Below are 12,373 nucleotides of genomic sequence, written 5' to 3'. Positions count from 1 at the left end.
TGAAGAGCAGGCAGTCATTCTCCACTTCAGTCCCTGAAATGCAAGGGAACAAGAAAGCGCTTTCCTCCAGGGGGCAGGGGTGTAGGGGAAGGATCAAACTTTCCACCACAAAGTGATGATGAAAGACCTCTTCTGTGAGGTTTAAAAAAAAAAAAAAAAAAAAAAAAAGAGTAAAAAAGTAAAGGCATCAGTGAGCTACAAAGCAACCTGTCACTGCATCAGGAATGGACGCAGATGACAGGACCAAACCCTGAGAACGATGTGACACTGGGAACAGCCTGTCCCAGCTTCAGACAGACACCTGCAGGGTCCCGGCCTCTTCTTTGCCCTCCTGCGAGTCTGGAGTGTCTGTGTAGGTGAAAACACCGAATCAAGGCGTAGCGAGAGTTTGCTGAACTGGGGGTGGCGCTTTCACCAAAATTAACGTTTTGCGATGAAAAATTCACTTTTGGACAACGCTGAGCATTGGTGTTTTTTTGTTGGTTTTTTTTTTTTTTTCCGTGTTTCGGTGTTTTTTCTTCCTTTTAATCTGAAACCACAAAAGACTTAATCCCAAATAGCCTTTCTACGATCGCACTGCACACCCCTCAGCGCCCACCCACGCGTGCACACACTCGCGGGGTGTCAGGAAAAACACGGTGGGGGGGGTGGCAGCAGCCCCCAGCCCCCCGGCCCTGCCGCCGCCTTCCCGGCTCCCAGCCCGAGCTCTCCGCGGCCAACAGCGGCCCCCGGCGGCCTCACGGCGGCGGCGCTGCCGGGGCCGCCCCGCGGGACCCCCCGCGGGTCCCCGGAGCCTCGCCGCGGCCCCTGGAGGGGCTCCACCCGAGGATGGGTTTCCCCGGAGGGTCCTCGGGTCCTTGCCGGGGCTGCAGCAATGCCCGGCGGGGCGCGGCGTTATTTGCGGGGTGTCTCCTGCTCCTGAGCCCGCTCAGCCCTCGGGGAAAAGCCAATTAAAACATAAATAAATAATACCGATAATAAGGAGAAGAAGCTGTAAAAGGAAGGACGGGAAGGTGTGAGCGCCTCTTTCGCGGGGATGGAAGGGGAGAAGAGCGAGAAGGGGAGTTAATTTTGTTGTCAGTGGAGCAAAACCCGGGATGAGATGAAGAATGCAAAAGGAACACCAATAAAAGCCTTTCAGAGTAATCTTGCCCATCACACAGGCCCGTGTCCTTCGTGGGGACTTTACCTAATCACAGACCGGCAAACGCTGGATTCGCACACTTAGGGAGTGCTGCAGGAAAGGAAAACACTCACTAGGAAGGTTTCAAAGCCCTGCACTTTCGGTTCAGAAATGCCAGAATTAGTTTCCTCCTTGTGGGCTCCTTGTGCATAGGTGTTGCGGTTGTCCTTGGTTACACAATGAGATTGTTTTCTCCACGAAGTCCCTTCTTTGTTCCCCGCGTAGGAAGAACACTGCTCACAGAAAGAAGAAGAAAAGTAGCTATTTGCTCTTTTTTTTTTTCCTCATATGCAGTACACAAAACTATGAGCTATTTAATGCACATATCCAAACGCCACTCTGCAAATAGGGCTACCGATCTTCTCATTCCCATGCTTTTCTGTAGTATTTATCCTTACTGCATCCAGTGCCTTCATAAATTTGAATTAACTTCCTCCACAAGAGGCCCGTAAGCCAATATGGTATTACTGCTAATTTATAGGCAGGAAATGTTGTAGCTAATACATATGTTCTGAATTACCTCAGATGTCACTTTTCAGAGTGCTACATAGCATGTGTACATTTTCCATGCAGCTCCTACTGATTTCATTCACGAATACAAGACATAAGCAAGTCTGCAATTCAAACTCCAAAGTCTCAAGCTGAGAGCTATTACAAGAAGGGTCAAAAGAGCAGTGGTTTCCAGGAACAGCTTGGCGTACGTCCTGATGCCTGGTGTCACCTGGGGGCTCCGGGCAGAGGCAGGGGCTGCTGAGGTGGTGGCAAGGGGGTCGCAAACACCGTGTTGTGGGGAGGTGGATTCTTCAAAGGCTTCTTTATCAGTGTGTGAAATCTGGATAATGAGCAAGGGGAATTAGACATTTTTATTGATGAGCATCCATTTGATATAATTAGCATTACAAAAAAAAAAATTAACGGTGGGACAATTTGCATGATTGCAGCACTCAAGTCTCTGGTTACAGCCTATTCAGAGGGGAGAGAGAGGTTAAAAAAAAACTGTTGGGGAAACTTACTGCTGTGTGTTGGGGTAGTGGTCGCTACCGCACCGCACCTGAGATGTGGGGGAGTCTGGGTGGCAGCATGCACAGGGGAAGCCTTAGGAGAGAACTGACTTTGGGAGACCTGCGAGGGAAATCTCATGCAGCCATAGTAGGGCTGTGTCATTAACACTTGTAGAAATTATTGGCAAGGGTTTGTAAGCTCAGAAAGGATTGGTGATGCCACAAGATGGTTTGGTCTTGGAGGGTTTTGCAGTGGGTAGTGAGGCATTAATTTGCTGGACTGGAAATCAGAGGCTGTCTTTGTGATCTGATTGCCTTATTTGCGCATCTGGAGTGTAACCCGCACAACCACTATGCATGCTTGGAGGTCCAAAAGGACCTGCCTCCAGAGAAGGGAGGTGATGAGGGAAACTGGTCAGTCAGGAAGAAAAGCAGCGACAGAAAAGTACCGGTGTGATCTGGCAGCTGGTCAGGTGAAGTTTATTATCTAGCAAAAACACCTACATTTATAATCAATGTGAAAATGATAGTTCAGCAGTAATATGAAAATAAAATTTTGAAAGTAGAAGCAAAAGAGAGACAAAAAGGCAAGATAGGTTGCTCTACGTCATTCTGCACTTTGTACCTTCTAAAGTGAGGGAGAAGCAAGCTATTGGGCAGGTTGCTGTGACTTACTGGACAAGGAAGAATTAGATAGATGAGAAGCAATAGGAAAATACTCTGGGTACTTAATTTAGAAATGGTATTTATTGACTTCAGCTGTTTCATAGTAACTGCCAGTAACAATATATTGTCAATCTGATAAGTAGATCATTGCCACAGGGAGGCTGACATAGATGCTTCAAAGGAAGATGTCCAGACTCATAATTTGAGTTATTTTTGAAGCTTGGAAGGGCCCTGTCATACATAAAATCATCTGCTTTGTTTTCTTCAAACCCAACCCTATGCTACTCAGTTCCCTCCATACTGTTATTCCTTATGTCATTTTCTAAACATGCAGTCTGAAAGTACTAAGAAAAACAATTATTTTCCAAAAACCTGAGGCCATTTATGCCAAAAACATGATTCAATGGGGAGAGTAGCTTCCCAGGGACACCAAAACATGGGATGAAGCTGACTGTGCCTGCCTTTTTTCACCACTTCTCTTTCTGTCCTTGGGTTGACTTCTGCAGTCCTCTATAGGAGGTAGCTTTCACCAGTTTAAAATAAAAAAATGTCTCCTTCTGGCTCGGATTTAGCATGGAGATGGTTTTAGTGGTCTTGAGAAATAACCTCCTCAGAGCTGATGGTTGGATCCAGCTGAGCTTTGTACTGCTTTTCCTGCCTGCAGGGCTAAGCAGGGTGGTGGGTGGGGATTTCAGAGTCTGACAGCCCTTTTCCTTGCAGAGTTTCTGCTAGCAGCCGAGTGTCGAGTGTCGTGGAGGGTAGTTGTCCTGCTTTAATGTTTCAGATTGGCGGGGCACTCACTGCAACAAAGCCAGAAAGGAACGGGCAAAGGCTCTGAGAGCTGCTGGAGATGTTTGTGCTCCTTCCCAGAGGAACATTTTGAGATGGTAACAGAAGAGTGACCCTACCAAGAACGCAGTGTCTTCATAGCACTGCCTCTGCGCTTTGATGCTAGGGAAAACGTCCAGAAAGACATTTTGTTTTGTCTCTTTGGATTCATGCCACAGCAATGGATGCTTTTGGAATCTGAGATGGGGCTTTGCTTATGTCTGAACCTGCTCATGTCTGAATCTTGGAGCTTAGAGCTTCCCAAACCCGTATAGCTCACAACTGCTAGTTGCTACTCCTCATCCTGCACCAAATCCGTCTCAAGTTCCTTCTTCATGTAGCACAGGGGGTGGTTCCCAGACTATTATTTTGAAGAGTGAGCTGATCAAGGAGAGGCAGCATTACTTTCTACATCCTGTTAAAATTATATAGAGAACCCTAATTGGAAAGGACCCACAAGAATCATCAAGTTCAACTCCTGCTCCTACACAGGACCACACAAAACTCAAACCGTATGTCTGAAAGCATTGTCCAATTGATGTTGCTCCTATGGCTTCTCCATTAAAAAAAAAAAAAAAAAAAAGGTCTTGAGAGTCCATAAAATGTGAAAGACCACAGAAAGTGAGATTTCACTTGGCTCTACATGCAACTGCTACAGGGCAAACTGGAAATTTTGTTGGTAAGTTGCTGTGTCCTTGTTTTGGCTGGCTGGTGGGGTTTATTTGGCTGGTGAAGGATTGTTTTAAAGAAGATGGTACCAGAAAGACTTGAAGACCAGTTTTAACACCCAACATTGTTCCTATGTACAGCTTCTGGGGTTTTCCTATTGCTATCCTTGTTTCTCCTTCAAGTCTGGGTGACTGCATCTGTCAGCAAACATGCCAGATGTTGTTGTAGAAAGAAGCATGCCTGGGAATGGCACACCTTGTAGTGCTCTGTCACTCACTCAGTCTCAGTCTTTCCCACTTTATCCTCCACAGCATCACAGTGTTTCAAGAGGGTGGGTAAAGGAGAAGAAACAGAGCCTTCAACGGGTGTTGGGTAGACCCCATCCAGCTCTGACATCCTGCCTCACCAGCAGTTCTGGTGAAACCCCTTACAGCCTGGGCAGTAAGTGAGCGTGGAGGGCTGGTATGGTAATTGTAAGGGGAACTGGTATCATGACCTATAGGAATTACCCAGCTTGCAGGTGTGTAAGGATCACGGTTGTGAGCTTGTAGGAATCCGTAATACACAATCACACAGGGATTCCTTTTGTTAAACATCTTTATCACAGATTACTGCAAATTACTATTAGTAAAGGAAGTAGATATTAGAAGTTACAACAAACTACCAGCAGTAAAGCAACTGTACTTATGATTAACAACTTACATGCATGCCTATATATATATAGTATTCAAAGAGTTACTGGTGCAGCACTCACCAAACCTCTCCCAGGAGTGAAACTAATGAAGTGGATGAAGTCTGACTTCACAGGTGATCCAGGCACAGACTCTGCAGACAGCCAGGTGAGGGTGCAGTCCCCAGCGAGGGTCTGGTCTGTACAACAGGAGACTGTGAGTAGAGAAGTTCACGCAGGGAGAGATCTCAGAAAGAAGCTCCATTTTGGGTGGAAACCGAGTGATTTTTTTATATTAGAGACATAAGAGGGAATAGGACACCACCACCTGGAGCAGCTAGTAGATGTTGCTAACTTCTGTTTTTTACCTGGAATAGCCAATAGATGATGCTGTTTTTCATTTTCTCAGACCAAGCTTTACTTTCCCAGGCTGTTTTTCTGTTTTTCCAGATAGAGCCACCAAAAGATGTTGCCTGTTCCTACTTTCTCAGGCTGTTTTCCACCTTTTGAGACTATTTTTCCACTTTTCCAAATGATAAGTTTGTTGTTGTAGTTTTCTTCCTTCCCTTTTTTTTTTTTTCTTTTTTTTCCCCCATTTATCAAGGGTTTCTCAGGATGTCTTGGTTTCTCGGTAGACAGTTGCCCTTCAAGGATGCCAGCTGTGCTTTCCAAGGATGCTTATGGTTCCCAGGCCAGGTTCCCAGACCAACAATTTCCAACCTGGCAGACATTCTCTTCTGTACATATTTTTCCTATTATACCTAGGTCACCTTTATGGCTGGTCTCACCAAATGGGCAGAGCATGTAGGAATTAGGAAGAGGTACAGCTCAGGAACACCTTCCCCTTTTTCACATACAGAGCTTTCTTTCTGGTCTCTCTTCCCTGAACTCCCCACCCTCTCCCCTCTGTCACTCACCCCACCACCACCCCCAGAAATAAGGGGGGCTGTAGGATTTGTTAACAAAAGACATTAAAATAGATGAGTCTTGATTCATTTGGTTCAGTCTCGGTGACATTACTGAGGAGTATAGGGAGAGAGTGGATGAGAATGTGGGCACCAAAAGGGATGCTTTCTTGCTCGTAAGATGGCCTCAGGATCTCATTTATCAGGTGAAGGAAGCAGATCTTTTTTAGGACTATCTCATTTGTTTTCTTTCATGTGAAGAAAAGCAGCTCGAATTTCTTGGAGAATCCCCTCCATCTTACTCTTTCTTCTTTTTCCTTCTCTCCTTTGGCACTTCATGGTAGCAGTGCTGCCAGCCTGAGCACTCCCAAATCATGGAAATTCGGGAATGATGAGTTGAAAGATCCTGGGGGTTTGCCTTTGTCCCCAGAATAGAACAGATATTGGCAATTGCTTGTCCAGCTACTTGCCTACCCTTCCATCTGAAATCTCTTTGCCCAGTTAATCTGAGTGCTCTTCCTGCCCTCTGGCTTATTAATGCGCCTGTCACAGCTTGTTCTTTCCTATCTCTACGTCCAGTGTTGTTACTCCCTTCCCAACACTTTTAGCTCCCCTTTTCTCCTTATTTCGCTGTCTCCCTATTCCTGCCTTCTCTGCAGATCCCAAGACTAGTTTGCTTGTCCTAGTCTTCCCTCTCTCTAAGCTCTGCTTCAGTACATGTACAGTCTTTTTTTATTGATCCCACATACTCTGACTTCCAGTCTAGCCATGTTATTCAGCCAGTCAAGGCTCTTTTCTCCCTTTTCCACACCTTCTTTTTCCAGTAACTGCTCCTATCTCAACCCACATACCAGCTCCAGCATCGCCTGTCCCCAGACTTGCTGTCCTCCTTGCACTCCCTTGCTCCAACTCCACCTCCCCTGGGCCCAGAACAGCCAGCAGAGCACGTGTGCTTGCCCTGGCAGCTCAGGCAAAGCAGTGGTTGCAGAAAATGTGTGGCTTTCCCTCACAGTCCTAGACAAAATGCTTTTCTCTGCCTTTTTTTTTTTTCTTCTTTTTTCTTTTTTGAGTAAATTAAATGTTCAGGCTGAAGCCATATTAAAAAAAATAAAGGTCAGATTCTGGCAGACAGCCAGAGTGGAAAATTTCAGTTCCAATCATAAAAGTTATAAGCAACTGAACAGGACTGTCCAGACAGTCTAACTCCAGCTCTGCTTTTAACTTTCTTCTTGGTTTGCCTGCAGCTTGAACTTAGCACTTTGGGATCTGTCACATTTCTGTCCTTAGCAACTTGAGAATAACTGGCAGAAGAAAAAAAATGTTTATCTACTCTGCGGACTGATATGAAAGGAATACGGCACTTGCTTTGCCATAGATCATGCCTTCTCAGAAGCTTTGTCTGAACTGTGAGGCAGACGGGGATGGAGAAATCAGGCTTGATAGCTAGAAACAGCTGCTTCAAATGCAAAGGCTGAAACATTTATTTGAGAAGAGAGGGGGGCAAAACTGAAAACTGGAGTTTTTCATAAAATGGTTTGTCCATTTTACCAATGTCATAGGAATAAATCAATCAATTAAAAAGCAGTCTAAAAGTGTGGATTTTTAAAAGCAGTAGGCTAAATGTGGTTGTGTGTAAGCCTCATCAGAGATACAACATTTTGAACTGGTGTAATTACATTTGTTGAGTTCTTGCACTAAAGGATTAGACGCCTGCTCACTGAGTATAATCGTGGTGACAGCCCGCAGACTGGCACGGCTTGCTGCCTGGTACATGAGTGCCCCTCCTGGGCCTGCTTATGGTGCCGATGCTGAGCTGTTGCCGTTGCCCCTAAAGAAACATTACTCCTGCTCCCCGGGGGCAGCAGCCCGGCTCTCTGAGTGCTGCTATGGGCACCGAAGAGGAGGAGAGGAGAGGAAGGAGGGCATGCAGAGGGGAGGAGGGAACAACTACTGGTATGGCATGCAGGCAGGGGGTGTCCCCGTGGGGTCCCAGAATGGCCACTGAGGTCGGACCACCTGCCTCAGCTCAGGCCTCCTCCTGCAGCTCATGTGCTGTGACACGCTGGACTTTGCACTGGAGCAGGAGCAGAATATTACACGCATGCTTGCTGCTTGCTCTGCACACCAGAGCTGAGAGGAGCAGCTGCTGCTACAGCAGGCCAGTAATGGATGGCCAGGGTGCAGGAGCGCCTGAAGAGTAGCAGGTTGTTACTGAGTGTATGCTCAAACCACAAATCCACGCAATTAAAGCCAGGCTTGAAACAGTGCAAGTTCCTCCTCTGCATTAGGTGCTCACAGTATTTCACTGAAGAGACGTAACATTGATCTAAATGCGTCGTGTGCAGGCGGTACAGGTCACTCCTTGCAAACCGAAGCTCTGCGTTAGCTTGTTAGCTCAGCCTGACATCAACCCCTTTGGCCCTTAAGCTTTTACACAAGAGAAGTGAAGGACAGCTGTCTTCCTGACGAGTGGAGACCTATTAACGGGTACCAAAGTGCACAGAAACACGAAAGATATTGAGCAGGAGGCATTGTCGAAGGGACTCGGTGCTTCCAGGCTCTGAGTCCGGAGCTCCTTCTCCAGGCTACGGGGAGCGCTGTGTTTGTTCATCCGTTTGTTTCTAGCCGGTGCCAAAAGATCACGTGGAAACAAAACAGGCAGGCCCGACGTGTGACAGCCGGAGGAAAACGCACGGTGCTTTGCAGGCTGCACCCTGCACCACGCCGCGCTCCCTCCCCTGCAGATGCTTTCTGCGCTAACCGATCTGCCACAGGGGGACTCTGTAAAGCACGGAGTTTGCCAAGGGGGCTCCCGCATCCACCGCCAGAAAGCCACCAGACAAAGGGACCACACCTCAATGCCTTGTGCTGCCGTGTGCCGCTGGCGGGCAGAGGGCCGTCTGCGTGCTCCTGGCAGACCCTTCGTCCGGCTTCACCTGGAGCAGCGGCGGTGGGCTTTTGGCAGGAAAAGTAGGATCTTTCCTGCAATTCCTCTTGCTTGTTTTGAAACTCGCTGCTGCTGCTGCTGCTGCTCTAGAGCCTAATCCCTGCGCTTGTTGCGCGAGGACCTAATGGGATGAACGCAGAGGCACCTTGGCTGTGTTTGTGGTCCTCACCACAAAGGAAACATCTGGCTGCTCTGCCACCGCCTGTTACTGTTTCCGAGTCCAATAGATACTTGTAATCCACTGTTATTTTGGAGTCTCCATTCACAGTGTGGGAAACGGCATTTTTTCGGTCCTTTCCTGAATGCAAACATTTTACATTTTACTATTTCGCACCTTTAGATGTTCGGAGACTTTTGCTTGCTTTACCAAGAAATAAACGTATTTTGCGGGTGCTGAGCTGTGCTCACAAGGACGGGCAGCGAACGCAGCCGCCACGGCCACCAAGCGCTCAACAACGCTACGGTGAGCCGATAATAAACATGAGACGCAACAGAGGGACGGAAGCAGAGGTGAGCAAAACCCGAAGATGGTAATAACCACATCGAGGAGCAAAATACACTCCTGTGAGCAGAGGGCAAGCTTGAAGTTATCTTTCACAGCAGGCGCACGATAGCGCAGATGGGAGCAGGCAGCCCGCCGCCCACAAAGCTCCGGTGAGCCCACCAAGACGAGGGCCAGGCCTTCCCATGGGCAGCAGGGCGACGGGTGAGCCGAGTCGGGGCTCCGCAGCCGCTAACACCGCACGCAGCGGCACAGGGCCCGTCCGGACCGGGCGCGTTTGCCACGGCATCGCGCTCTTCCGCTGGCCGGTGGTGGCGGGCGGCGCGGTGCCCCACCGGGGCGGAGAGGCCACGGGGAGCCGGTGGCTTTGCCGGGAGGGTGCCATGACGGGGCCGGGGACGAGCCAGGACGGTGGCGGCAGTCGAGCCGAGCCGGGCCAAGCTGAGCCAAGCCAAGCCAAGCCCGCGGGGTCAGGCTCCTGCTATTATGGGATGGCGAGGCCCTGAGTTGGGGGGGGGGGGGGGGGAGAGAGAGAAGGGGAGGGAGGGCAGGCGGTGGGTATTATGGGATGGCGAGGCCTTCTGCGGCGGGGGAGGGAAAGGGAGAGCCCGCGACTATTATGGGATGGTGAGGCCTTCCGCGACCGGAGGGGGGCAGGTGGGTGGCAAGGGAGTATTATGGGATGGGCAGGCCCTTCTGCGGCGGGGGAAGTATTATGGGATGGGGGTGCCCCATGAGGCGGCGGCGGGGAGGGGGGGGAAGCACGCGGCTATTATGGGATGGCAGGGCCCTCTGCAGCCAGAGCGAGTGGAGTATTATGGGATGGCACAATTCCCAGTGCGTGTGACCGGGCGGTTATTATGGGATGCCGCTGTACCTACTGCCTCCCTGGGAAATATTATGGGATGGAGCAGACGGGGGGGGGGAAGGAGGAGGAGGGGGGATGCTATTATGGGATGTCGGTGCAGCCCAGGGCGGGGGGGCTGCAGCCAGAGCCGCAGTTCGTGGGGTGCCCATCGGGACCCCCGTTATCCCGCTGCTCTCCCGGTGTCCCCATCCCGTCCCGTCCCGCACAGGGCCCCTCGCCCCGGCTCCCCCTCCCCAGCCTCCCACCAAGTCGTAGCCAATAAAGCCGGCGGGAGGGTTATTATGGGATGGCTGCTCCACGGTGCGGGGGTGGGGGGGGTGGTTGCCATGGAGCATTTCCCGTGGGTGGCTATTATGGGATGGACTCGCCTTTGTGGACTATTATGGGATGGATGTGCCCGGCGCCGCAGGGTGGGGCTGCCCAGGAGGGCTGCGGGGGGACCTGGCTGGGGGGGCACAGCCTGGGTGCGGGGACGTGATCGGGACAAAAAAACCTGCAGGGGCCATGGACACCGAGTCGGAGCATGTCCTGCAGCAAGCCGCTGCTCGGTGCCCGGGGTGAGGGGACTGCCGCTGAGCGTTCCCCACCTCCAGGAGCCTGCGGGCTGCTGCTCTCCTTCACAGTGCGTCCTGCTGCCTTTGTAGCGGAGAAGGATTTAAAAAAAAAGAAAGGAAAGGAAAAAAAAAAAAGCCAGCCCTTCAAACCAGGACCCCAGAGCGTTCATGCAAAATAATAAAGGCATTGATCCCCAATGCATCTTTTTTTTTTTAACCAAGAAACTTACAATGTAAGTCCAAGTGTCGCAAAGGTAGGAGCTGGCAACTTCAAAAGCAAGAAATGTGCATGTGCATGCTGCAAGGCGAGACCCATTCCTGAGCAGTTTGTCTTAGAGCAGGACCTGATACACGATTGTTGCTTTCTGTACTGAGGGTGCAGCCCTCGAAGCTACCTGGCTGGTTATTGCCTGTTGTGAGACAGGAGAAAACCTCTCCCAGAAGTTTTCTTCTCCACTCTACCAGCTTTGCAAACCCCTGGCCATCTCTGAGCTGAAGGTGTCTTAGCAGATATCACCCAGAGCAGCAGCATCTTGGGGGCAAATGCACTCATGAAAATTAAAGGGAAAATGTAATTCCTCCTCCCTCCCCTCACCCCCCCTCCCAATTTGGATCTGAGTTATGCAGTTATACATGTACGTTTCTCAAACACACCCAAGTCCACCAGCTCTGTTCAGTGGCAGTGGGGTCCATACACAATTCCAATGAGATATGCAACCTCTAGACTCATCTGCGCTGTTCCTTGTAGCACAGATGTTGCTGGGTGCAGCGATGGAGAGACCTCTCCCAGATCCAGCTGGAGGTAGGAGAGGAAAGAGGAGTCTGTTCCAGCCTGTTGTTGTTGCTCTTTTTAATATTTCTGCTAACTGAGCTTAAGAGATGTGTTTCAGTGCCACTGATTTTTTTGCCAGGGCACACAAACGTTTGTACAGGACACGAAAATAGGTATCACAGAATTGTAATCTGGGCAGCTCAGAGCAGTAGGGCAGTATTGCAGTCCCTTTGAGACCACGCTTGCCTCTTCTCTGACTGAATCCAACTGTTTACTTCCATAAGAGGGTAACAGGGCATCTATTTAAGGAATTTTAAGGAAATAGGAACATAAAAATGATAATTAATAAGCAACCTGAACTTTGTGTCTTGCTTCCAGGTTTCATTATTCAGTGTATATAAAATTCTGTGTTAAAAGACTGGTAGTGTTGCAGGGTCAATTTTTTACAGTTGCATAACATTTATTTCTTCCATCTTACTAAGTGCTTCCAGCTTCAGAAAATAAAAAGGTGAAGATAACCATGGAAAATTCACATCTGAATGCCTGGTGTTCAGCAAAGTTCTGAGTAACTGAAAAGAGTTGTGATGGAAAATATCAAGTAACCTTAGCTAAAGGTGTCACTACCAAGCATATCTGTGATGTTTTTTAGAGTGAGCAGACTAGCAAGGCATACAAAGATAGAGATCAACTCTTCAGATTCACAGGGTGCAGAGCAATCTCCTATCCTCTCTCTCTCTCTACCCCCACCTCAGTGCTCCGCCACTGAGCACTGCTTCATGCAACACGCGCAGCCTGGCTGACGTGGTGC

At 49.3% G+C, this 12,373-nt stretch overlaps 1 long non-coding RNA gene across 1 annotated transcript; it reads right to left on the bottom strand.

Annotated features, from left to right (window-relative positions):
• Positions 1-38: 38 nt before the first annotated feature.
• Positions 39-9,373, bottom strand: LOC308192363. The gene is made up of 2 exons (XR_013948753.1): positions 5,102-9,373; positions 39-2,015 (listed from the first exon to the last, which is right to left on the bottom strand). It is a non-coding gene; the product is annotated as an uncharacterized lncRNA (long non-coding RNA).
• Between the last annotated feature and the right edge of the window lie 3,000 nt (positions 9,374-12,373).

This window comes from Anser brachyrhynchus, assembly GCF_964034855.1.
Source record: "Anser brachyrhynchus genome assembly, chromosome: 1".
Classification (NCBI taxonomy): Eukaryota; Metazoa; Chordata; class Aves; order Anseriformes; family Anatidae; genus Anser; species Anser brachyrhynchus.
Note: the sequence above shows the minus strand (reverse complement) of the source record. Positions and strands in the feature narration are given on the sequence as shown.